The sequence below is a fragment of the Heloderma suspectum genome, chromosome 1 (genome assembly GCF_057233095.1).
Source record: "Heloderma suspectum isolate Gila_16-S chromosome 1, 16-S_ref, whole genome shotgun sequence".
In the NCBI taxonomy this organism is placed as follows: domain Eukaryota; kingdom Metazoa; phylum Chordata; class Lepidosauria; order Squamata; family Helodermatidae; genus Heloderma; species Heloderma suspectum.
The window spans coordinates 16186729-16198533 of record NC_139458.1 but is presented as its reverse complement, the minus strand read 5'-3'; positions in this window follow the sequence as shown (position 1 = coordinate 16198533).

The window sequence follows — 11805 nt, the reverse complement described above, 5'->3', positions numbered from 1 at the left end:
CAGCTCATGATCCAAAGCATACCACATCATCTGTCAAACATGGTGGAGGCAGTGTTATGGCATGGGCATGTATGGCTGCCAATGGAACCGGGTCACTGGTGTTTATGGATGACCTGACTGCTGATCAAAGCAGCAGGAAGAGTTCTGAAGTGTATACCTTCTTCTCAGATTCAGCCAAATGCTGCCAAACTGATAGGACGCCGCTTCATATTGCAGATGGATAATGACCCAAAACATACAGCAAAAGCTACCCAAGAGTTTCTGAAGGCAAAGAAGTGGGATGTTCTTCAATGAAGTCAGTCACCTGATCTCAGCCCAATAGAGCATGCTTTTCACTTACTGAAGACAAGACTGAAGGCAGAAAGACCCACAAACAAACAGTAGCTGAAGGCAGCTGTAGTAAAGGCCTGGCAAAGCATCTCAAGGGAGGAAACTCAGCATTTGGTCATGTCTATGGGTTCCAGATTTCAGGCAGTCATTGACTGCAAAGGATTTTCATCCAGGTATTAAAGGCAATCCTTAAGTTTGAAATGATGTTGGTTTGTTCCATTACTTATGAGCCACCAACAATGGGTGTGTGTGTCTGCCACTGGCTGTACTTCTTGAATGGTTAGTGCCCCACTTTTGTCAACCCCCTTGAATTACAGCTGAAAGTCCTGACTTTGCTCCCATCTGGGTGTGTTTCCTTTCAACTTCATTGTGGTGGTGTGCAGAGGCCAACTGCCAAAACAGTTATCCTTGTTCCAATATTTCTGGCCCTGACTATATATAAGATGGCAGACTACACTTCACAGGGATGGCTTACAGAAACAGATGGGTCCTCAGCATCCACCTAAAAATAAAAAAGTGTTGGTGCATGTCTAATGTCAGGGGGAAGAGTATTCCTAATAGTGGGTACTACTGCACCAAATGACTGCGAAGTGGACCTCAGAAGCTTGTAGCACCACCAGGAGGGCCTTACTAGATGACCCCAAGGATCAAAGGCAGTCTCGTATTATAGGCCCCTTCCAACCCTACGATTCTATGATTCTAGTACTGGCCCAGGTAGTATTGGTTGGGACAGATCAGCATAGAGGAAGTCAGAGAATGAGGAAAAAAAGAGGCTGGACACTTCTTTCCTTTTCTTTGATGGGGTTCCTAATTCATGCTAGCATTTTAAATGGTAGTATTTCTTAGCAAGATTGTTGGCATAGCTAATTGGAAACTAACAGTTGCATTTCAGATGGCTGAAGAGCTTTTGTTAAAGCTCATTGTGTTTTACAGGTGAAACGCAGCCAGAAGTAAACACCACCAAGTTCAATGACGTTTACTCCCAGGTAAGTATCCATAGGATTGAAGTCATGCTCAGCAAACTTAATTGTGAACTTTTGTTAGTGGCTTGTTTCTTTTGGAGGTCTGTGTTTTATGATGGAGTCTTTATCCAAAGTGTATGCTCCTTTGAGCATAAGTAATAGAAAAGCAGGGGTGGGGGTGTATTCTGGGGGCATGGCTGAAAGTTCTCACGAGGAGCACCTGGACTTCAACATTTACCACTATACCACTGATCCAAAGAGAACATCTCCTGACGTTAGCTTCCTTTAATGAAGCATCAGTTAATCATTATTGACTGTAGTCATTAGCAACTTAACAAAGGATAGTTCACCAGCTTCCATAACAATATAAAATAGCCAGCAGAGGGAGTCAAACCCCAACTCTTACCTGAGGCCCTTCTTGTATATGGAATAGGAACATGTTGTTGAAATATTGACAATTTACCTGCTTTAGGCAGGACCGGTAAAAAATGGTGGCAACACTAGTTGGCGGTAAAAAATGGTGGCAACACTAGTTGGCATCTATATAATATTTACTTACACATAATTCATCTTTTTTACAAGGATGTAGGGCAGATTGCAGCCATCGTAAAACAAAACTATTACAAACATATTACAAAAGAAGAATTTCCTAGGGGAGGGAAAGGAAGAAAGGGCTATAGATAGGGAACATGTGGCCCTCCAGATGTTAGACTACAGCTCACATCATCCCTGATTGATGTTTTTCTGGCACTTTTTTCTCCAGAGAGCTCTAAACCATTTATTTTTTAAAAAAATTCCCCTGAAACATTTGGATTTTGCTGTACTTTTGAGCATGTTTGGATTGAAGGGCATTTATCACAGGCTCAATAACCAAAGTCCTCCAGGTGCCATTCAGGTTAAAACCAATTAAAATCACAGTTCCAATAAAATGCCAGTCAATAATAGCACAAAACCCCCATAAAACAGAACACCCATGTCAACGCAGAAATTAACATAATTTCAACAACTGTCACATAATACAGAGAGCCATGAGAATAATCTTTCTGGAGCTTAAAACACCCATGCTAGAACCACAGTGTAATGCAGAGATTAAGATATTTAAAATCAATTATTTTAAAAGGCCTGGGAAAATAGGTATTTGCATGGTGTTGAAAAAACCTCAAGGTAGGTTCCAGGTATGTCTCTCTGGGAAGGGCATTTCACAACTGGAGGGTGGCTACCACTAAAAAGGCCCTTTCTTTCAGAGCTACCACCACCATCACCCAGATTGCAGGGGGATTCAAAGAAGGGCCTCTGCTGATGATCTCATAACTCAGGTACACATGGAAAGAGGCTATCCTTCAGTATTGGATAGTACTGACTGAGGCAGCTTTCCCCAAGCTGGTTGCCTCCGGATGTGTTGGTCTCCAGATGTGATGTTGTATAGTCCAACACATCTGGAGGGCACCAGATTAGGGAAGACTGAAATGTGGTCTTCTCATCATATCTATATAATACCTTCCTAACCTATATGCTTCTAAATAAACATGTTATATTACAAAGAAACTCCAAGCCTCCCTCTGCGCTCTCTCTTCTCTGAAGGCAACCGAGGCAATGCAGGCTGCTGCACATTTCACACCACCCTTGGAGCAGGAACATGAAACAATATCGGATTGTGCAACAGAGGTGTAATGAACATTAAGCAACATGTACCAGGAAAAAATGCTTATGGTATTCCCCTGTATTCAAGGGCAATAATTTCCACATTGCATGCCAGGATAGACTAGTGTGCCACAAGAAAAAAAGTTAATTATATAATTAAACATTCTTGTGAGTGCAAAGCACCCACCCATAGAGGAAGTTGTCATCTCCCTCTCTGCATGCTTCACCACTCTGGGTTTACCTCTTCCCTCTCAAGCTGTGCTGGAAGAAGGTAAATCTGTCCTATCTCTAACTGAAGCTTATAGTCACTCCAAAAACAGACAGCAGATTTACCTGCCCTCAGAGGAGGCTGCCTGTTGTATCTCTGCTCTGGGCTCATCTACTTCCAGTCAGGAGACAAACCCAGAACAGTGACTCGCCCTGGGCTCCTCTGAGGCTGGGTAGTGCTTATTTTACACACTTCAAGGTACAGGTGTGTTACCAGTGGCCTCCAGATGTAGTTGGACTGCATTTGCCAAGCTGGCTGGGGCTGATGGGAGTTGAAGTCCACTATCATCTGGAGGGCCATCCCTACTTTAAGGGATGGGCCATAGGCCAGTGACAGAACCCACACTTTGCAGATGCAGGATCCCAGGTTGAATCCCCAGCATTTCCAGTTAAAGAGAATCCGCTAACAGGTGATGTGACCGACTCTGCCTGAGACCCTTGAGGGTGGGGGGCTTGGGGGGGCGTCTTCACTGCAGAGGGCCACTCGCATCAGGCCAGGCCAAGAGTGGGCCTGATGCCAGCGACAGGCCTGGAGTGCAACGCTGCCCCCCTGTAATCACATCATGCAGCTCACATGTGAAGGGAGCTTATGTTTAAGGCACAGATCACAGGATTGGAAGGGACCTTGAAGATCATCCGGTCCAGACTTCCCCGACCTGATGCCCTCTAGATGCATTGGATTGCAAGTCCGCAGTCTAATTGCAGTCTAATACATCCGCAGTCTAGTTGCAGTCTAATACATCTGGAGGGCACCAGGTTGAGGAAGGCTGATCTAGTCTAACCCCACTGCTCAGCACAGGCTTTGCAACGCAAAATGCAGCTACAGCATGGCTGCTAAATAGCCGCCCAGCCTCTGGTTAAACACCACCAGCCAAGAAGAGCCCACCGCCTCAGGGGGGCAGAGTCTGTTCCACTGCTGAATAGCTCTCACTGTTAGGAAATTTCCCTAAAGTTTAGCCGGAATCTGCTTCCCTGCGATTTCTACCCGTTGGTTCTAGTCCTGCCCACCCCCATTTGCATGACAGCCACTTTCACACCTAAGCCCTTTCAGGCAACTACAGTTGCAGGGGGTGGGGAGAGAGCAGGGCTCCACTCACCCTCCTACCTCTGCCCTGTCCCCATTGTTCCCCTCCACCCCCACCCCATTGTTCCCACACATGGGGGGGAGGCTCAAGAGTACTCTTCACAGGCCTAGGCTCCCTGCATAATTTGGAATCCTGCACAATCAGGGCTCGGATTTCTTAATCAGTCAGGGGGGCTAAACATGTGGGGCGGGATGCTGTAGCTCAGCGACGGAGCCCCTGCTTTGCAGGCAGAAGGTCCCAGGTTCGATCCCCGGCATCGCTGGGTGGGGCAGGAAAAACACCTGCCTGAAACCCTGGATTGCTGCTGCCAGTCAGTGTCGGGCGGGACGGACCAAGGGTCTCACTCAGTATATGGCAGCTTCCTACGTTCTCTCTTCAGACCTTCTCCACAATGTGTGGGTGGCGGGGGGGTAATGGGGATGCAACGGAGGGAGGGGCCAGCAAGCACAGCTCTGCTCTCCCCTCACACGATTCTAATCACACAAGGGGCGAATGCCTGAACAGGGCTGTAGTGTGGCCCTGATATAAAATCCTTTGGGGGATGCAGGAGTGAAATGGTTCCCCAGTTTTAATTCCGAAAAAGCAAAGTGCTCCTCCCCAATCAGAAGTCTGGGAAATACTGAAGCAAGGAATGTCTGGTATGTTTGTGATGAAACCCAGGGGCCTGCTTGTATGTTTAGGATTCCAGCTATCATCTGAAGATGAATGGGGATGACGGATGTCCTTGCATTGGCCCGGATTGTGAAGATGTAGAGAAGCTCTTAGGAAATGAGCTGTTTTGCCTATTGGCAAGACTATTCCAGACCGGGGGGGGGGGGTGTTTTAATTAGGGCTGCAACATGCGCAATCCTTGGCGGGGCGTAAATCAAATGTATGTCTGTGTCCACTGTCCCAGCCCAGTGTGCCACTTTAAGGCTGCAGTCTTAACCCAGTTATTAAAGAGCAAGCTCAGTAAATGGGACTTGGTTCTGAGTAAATATGCATAGGACTGCATTGTGATTCAATTCATTGATTGAATCAGTTAGATTGATTAAGTCGTTGTAGGCTTATAGTCAGTCACCCGTTTAGGCAGCTGAAAGGGTCCAAACCAACTTAGCTTCAGCAAGTAGAACTGAATCCTGTATACCAACATTGATCTCATTCTCTGAGTGTGGATTCTTACATAGCCAACACAGCACCACACACACACATGGAAAGTATCAGCTGTCTTGAAGGAACCTCAAGGGTTGCAGAAGTACAAAAAAAGATTTAGGAAAGAAATGGGGGGGGGGGACAGGTACAGCCCAGGTACGACTTAGCATGCTCACTGGCCACTGAATTCTGACTCACTGCTGAGAGGGGGAACGGAATGGAGAGCATGGCTGGCTGGCTTGGACCTTGAACAGCACTCCACATTGCAACATTTTGTTGCAGATCCTGCTCATGCAAACTGAATGGGATGATGTGGGTGGGGGAAGTTGACTTTGCAGGCTGGGTTTGTAAGTGATGCATTTTCATTTCCTTGTTTCAGAAGGGGACCTCAAAAGAGAGGGCTCTTCACAAAATTCCATTTCCCAGGTTTCACTGAAGAAGGGCATTTGTTGTTCAGTCGTTCAGTCATGTCCGACTCTTCATGACCCCATGGACCATAGCACGCCAGGCCTTCCTGTCCTGCGCTCTCTCCCGGAGTGTGATCAAGTTCATATTCATTGCATCGGTGATGCTATCTAGCCATCTCATCCTCTGCCGTCCCCTTCTCCTTTTGCCTTCGATCTTTCCCAGCATCAGGGTCTTTTCCAGTGACTTTTCTCTTCACATTACGTGGCCAAAATATTTGAGCTTCAGCTTCAGTATCTGTCCTTCCAATGGGCACTCAGGGTTGATTTCCTTTAGGATGGACTGATTTGACCTCCTCGCAGTCCAGGGGACTCGTAAGAGTCTTCTCCAGCACCACAGTTCGAAACCATCAATTCTTCGACGCTCAGCCTTCCTTATAGTCCAGCTCTCACAGCCATACGTTGCTACTGGAAAAACCATAGCTTTGATTATACGAACCTTTGTCGGCAAGGTGATGTCTCTGCTTCTTACTATGCTGTCTAGGTTTGCCATAGCTTTCCTCCCAAGGAGCAAGCGTCTTTTAATTTCATGGCTACAGTCACCGTCTGCGGTGAATTTGGAGCCCAAGAAAATAAAATCTGTCCCTGCTTCCATTTCTTCCCCTTCCATATGCCAGGAAGTGATGGGGCCAGATGCCATGATCTTAGTTTTTTTAATGTTGAGTTTCAAACCAACTTTTGCACTCTCCACTTTCACCCTCAACAAGAGGCTCTTGAGATCCTCTTCGCTTTCTGCCATTAGGGTGGTATCATCTGCGTATCTGAGGTTGTTGATAATTCTCCCAGCAATCTTAATTCTGACCTGTGATTAATCCAACCCAGCGTTTCTCGTGATGTACTCTGCATATAAATTAAATAAGCAGGGCGACAATATACAGCCTTGTCGTACTCCTTTCCCAATTTTGAACCAATCGGTTGTTCCATGGCCGGTTCTTACTATTGCTTCTTGACCCTCGTACAGGTTTCTCAGGAGACAGGTAAGGTGGTCTGGTACTCCCATCTCTTTCAGAATTTGCCACAGTTTGTTGTGATCCACACAATCAAAGGCTTTAGCGTAGTCAATGAAGCAGAAATAGAGGTTTTTCTGGAATTCTCTTGCTTTCTCCATGATCCAGCGAATGTTGGCGATTTGATCTCTAGTTCCTCTGCCTCTTCGAAACCCCGCTTGTACTTCCGGTAGTTCTCGGTTCACATACTGCTGAAGCCTAGCTTGTAGGATTTTGAGCATGACCTTGCTGGCATGTGAAATGAATGCAACTGTATGGTAGTTTGAACACTCTTTGGCATTGCCCTTCTTTGGAATTGGAATGTAAACTGACCTTTTCCAGTCTTGTGGCCACTGTTGAGTGTTCCAAATTGGTTGGCATGTTGAGTGCAGCACTTTAACAGCATCATCTTTTAGGATTTTAAATAGCTCAGCTGGAAGACTGTCATCTCCGCTAGCTTTGTTGTTAGTAATGCTTCCTAAGGCCCACTTGACTTCACTCTCGAGGATGTCTGGCTCAAGTTCAGTGACCGCACTATCATGGCTATCAGGGACATTCAGATCTTTCCTGTATAGTTCTTCTGTGTATTCTTGCCACCTCTTCTTAATCTCATCTGCTTCTGTTAGGTCCCTGCCTTCTTTGTCCTTTATCATGCCTGTCTTTGCACAAAATGTTCCCTTGATATCTCCAATTTTCTTGAACAGATCTCTAGTTTTTCCCATTCTATTGTTTTCTTCTATTTCTTTGCATTGTTCATTTAAGAAGGCCTTCTTGTCTCTCCTTGCTATTCTCTGGAACTCTGCATTCAGTTGGGTGTATCTTCCCCTTTCTCCCTTGCTTTTCGCTTCCCTTCTTTCCTCAGCTTCTTGTAAAGCCTCATCAGACAGCCCCTTGGCTTTCTTGCATTTCTTTTTCTTTGGGATGGATTGAGTTGCTGCCTCCTGAACAATGTGACGGACCTCCGTCCATAGTTCCTCAGGCACTCTGTCTATCAGGTCTAATCCCTGAAATCTATTTGTCACCTCCACTGTATATTCATAAGGGATATGATTTAGGTCATACCTGAATGGTTGAGTGGTTTTCCCTACGTTCTTCCATTTAAGCCGAAATTTTGCAACAAGAAGCTCATGATCTGAGCCACAGTCAGCTCCAGGTCTTGTTTTGACTAACTGTATAGAGCTTCTCCATCTTTGGCTGCAAAGTACGTAATCAATCTGATTTCGATATTGACCATCTGGTGATGTCCATGTGTAGAGTCATCTGTTGTGCTGTTGGAAAAGAGTGTTTGCCAAGATTAGCATGTTCTCTTGGCAAAACTCTATTAGCCTTTGTCCTGCTTCATTTTGTACACCAAGGCCATGCCTGCCTGTTATCCCGGTGATTTCTTGACTTCCTACTTTAGCATTCCAATCCCCTATGATGAAGAGGACATCTTGTTTTGGTGTTAGTTCAAGAAGGTGTTGGGTCTTCACAGAACCGATCAACCTCAGCTTCTTCGGCCTCAGTGGTTGGGGCATAGACTTGAATTACTGTGATGTTGAATGGTTTGCCTTGGATTCGTACTGAGATCATTCTGTCGTTTTTAAGATTGTACCCCAGGACTGCTTTTCCCACCCTTTTGTTGACTATGAGTGCTACTCCATTTCTTCTAAGGGATTCTTGCCCACAGTAGTAGATATGATGGTCACCTGAATTAAATTTGCCCATGCCTGTCCATTTGAGTTCGCTGATTCCCAAGGTGTCGATGTCCAATCTTGCCATCTCATGTTTGACCACCTCCAGCTTACCTTGATTCATTGATCTGACATTCCAGGTTCCTAAACAATATTGTTCTTTACATCATCGGATTTTCTTTTCACCACCAGACACATCCACAGCTGAGTGTCCTTTCGGCTTTGGCCCAGCCACTTCACCCTTTTTGGTGCTGCTTGGAAATACCCTCTGCTCTTCCCCAGTAGTATATTGGACACCTTCTGACCTGTGCGGCTCATCTTCCGGCGTCATCACTTTTAGCCTTGTGATACGTTCCATGGGGTTTTCTTGGCAAGAATACTGGAGTGGGTTGCCATTTCCTTCTCCAGTGGACCACATTTTGTCAGAACTCTCTGCCATGACCTGTCCGTCCTGGGTGGCCCTGCACGGCATAGCTTATGGCTTCACTGAGTTACGCAAGCCCCTTCGCCACAACAAGGCAGTGATCCATGAAGGGGGAAGAAGGGCATGCCAGCTGACTAATTAAAGGGTGGAGGGGGAGGTTAAGTTTGTAGGTAGAATTGATGCCCCAAGGCAGAGAGATAGGGTGTTGCCTGAAGTCCAGCTACTGAGGTTTGATCTCAGATTGTAATTCCTAGACCCATATTAGTTGGCAATTTTGGGTGTGGGTGTGTGTTTGAAATGCAGAGCCACCAGGTTGGCTGGTTTCATTTTTAAATAATAGTAATGTAGAATTATTAATAAACAACCTGCAACTTGTAAACTTTTGTAAACTGCCTTGGTTGGTTCCAGAAATCAATCAGTCAATCAGTCTGTGGATGCCTTGTTTAAAAGAAGTCAGTAGAAACCCTGTGGCTTGACAGTGTGTTCTGAGGTGGCTCAGTGGCACTTTGGATGCAGGACAACACAAGGCATGGAAATGGTGGGTGGGGTTGATTGCTGAAACAATGGGCCGTGCTTTTCATTACTCCCAGCTGTACCATGTCATTATCAAGAGTGGATATTTCTCTCTTGACCCCTGGGCATAACAGCTTGCGAAAAGCGCTTTGCTCCTGACTCACTTTCTCCTATTGGAAAGATGATTCACCCTCATATGGAACCAGTCCTCAGCGAATTGCATGCTTCTGCAAGTGTGAGGCACCCATGTTAGGAGCTAAAACCTCCACTTCCCCGGAGATATATCGCATAAAAGTATCTCTTGTCACTGAGTAAACTTCAGTTTGGGGAATCTTGCTGAAGAGCCAGCCAATGTCAGCCGAGGACACACTAAACATCCTTCTTGGCAAGGAATCTAAAGCTGCAACTCCACCACCGCTCATGTTCTGGGCTTGTATGAATGCTTGCCCAGGAAATGTAACATGGGGTTACAGGCAGTGAGAGGCAAATGAGAATTTGCCAGGTTCATATTGGCTTCAGGAGCAAAATGACATGTTGAGCATAATATTCCACAGCTGTGCTTTGGCGTTTACAACAGCAAGTTATGCAGTTTATCATCATATTCCATCCTGATTTCCCCCACCTCCATTTCAACCAGTGACACTGCCAGAAGTCATCTAATAATAATGCAGCATCTATATCCAAGAAAGGATAGATTGGATTAGACATCACAATAACCCAGGGTTGTTGTTGTTTTAAAAAAAAAACCTCGAATGAAGTGGGAATAAACGTGCTGGCTCCTGCCGCCTGATCGGTCCTGCTGCAAGCTGGGAGGAGGGAAACAACCCAGGGCCCTCTGTCGCTGCATTGTTTCACATGACGTCTGAATCGGGAATTCTGGGTTGGTCCAGGAGAGACAACCCAGACACCCTCTGTGGTATGCCAGGCCACAACACTGGTGTGTTTTAGGCATTTATTGAGAACTTATCTTTTTACTTTAGCTTTCCCCCAGCCATGAAATGTGTTGAACCATCTTTCATATTGCACTATTGTGTATTTATTGTATTCTTCTTTTTTTTATGTTGTTGTTGCAAACCACTTCCAGTTTTGTGCAAATGAGAAGTAGGATAGAAGTATTGCTAATAAATAAAAAGGGATGGGGAGAGACAAGGATCTCTAGATGGGAAAGCAATGGGAAGCAATTCTGAATGGGAAAATGGCTGGCAGGGGAAAGGGTTTTACTTTTCTATTGTTATTATTTAAAGCATTTTTACCCAGCTCTTCAGTCAAAAAGGCTACCAAAGCAGGTTGCAGATCAATAAAAAAACAAGACAGTTCTTGCCTGCTTACAATTAGTGACATAAAGGGAAGAAGAGGTGGGGAGAGAGCAGGAGAAATGAAGGGCCGGGCACCAGTGCTTAAAGTTACAGATCTTATAAGAACCAGCTGGCCTGGAAACAGTCCAGGTAGCCTGATGGACTGGATACTGCTAGGTGACCACTGAAGGAGCCAAAGAGCTGTAGCTCATAGTAGCTGTAATGGTCACAGCAGAAGTAAGAGTTCTAGAAGTGTAGTAAGAGTAATTCTAGTAGCTGTAATAGTTGGCTGCATAAAGGCTCCCTGGATGGTGATTGCATCACTCAGTAGCCCCTACCAGTTCAAAGCAATCTGTGGCTGCTCCAGCTCATTCATTTCAGTTGGTTACACATGAAACCCCCCCTCCCCCCACCCCCCGAGATTTTTTTGGCTGTTCCTTTGATTATTACGGAGCTGTCACTTTCCATCAGAATCTGGCAATATAGTGTTGTTTCTTTTTCTTAGTAAGGTACATTTCATCCAGCACTCACATTATTTGGATTAGATAGGCTTCAATGCCAGCGCTTCCACTTCACCAGTGTTGTTGTGGGGCTGCTGCTTGGTTTGCGCCAGGCAGACCCAGCCAGGAGGATCAGTGCCAGGAGGGTGTGGAGAAGCTGGAGCCTGAAATGGAGCAGGTGCTGCTCTTTTGACCAGGCCAAGGCAGAAAGGACAGACAGCCAAGCTCTTAGTATTTACCAGGTCTGCTCTGTCCAGAGCTTGGGGTCCCAGCATGGGGCATGCCAAGCTCCCTTCCCCTCCTGATCTGTATTTTATTTCTTAAGGTGTTTTAACTTGTTTTTTTAAAACTGGGAGACTGGCATGCTGCAAAGCTAAGGGCTGCCCTCCAGCACCATCTTTACTGGGGTTCAAAAGAGCGATTTTGTGTTTTGCAGCTCAGACCCTACCTGTGCTTTTACTTTGGTTCTTGGGCAAGTTCCCTTTATTTTAGTCTCACCAGTTTGCCTTCTGGGAAATGAGTATTTTGTGCAGT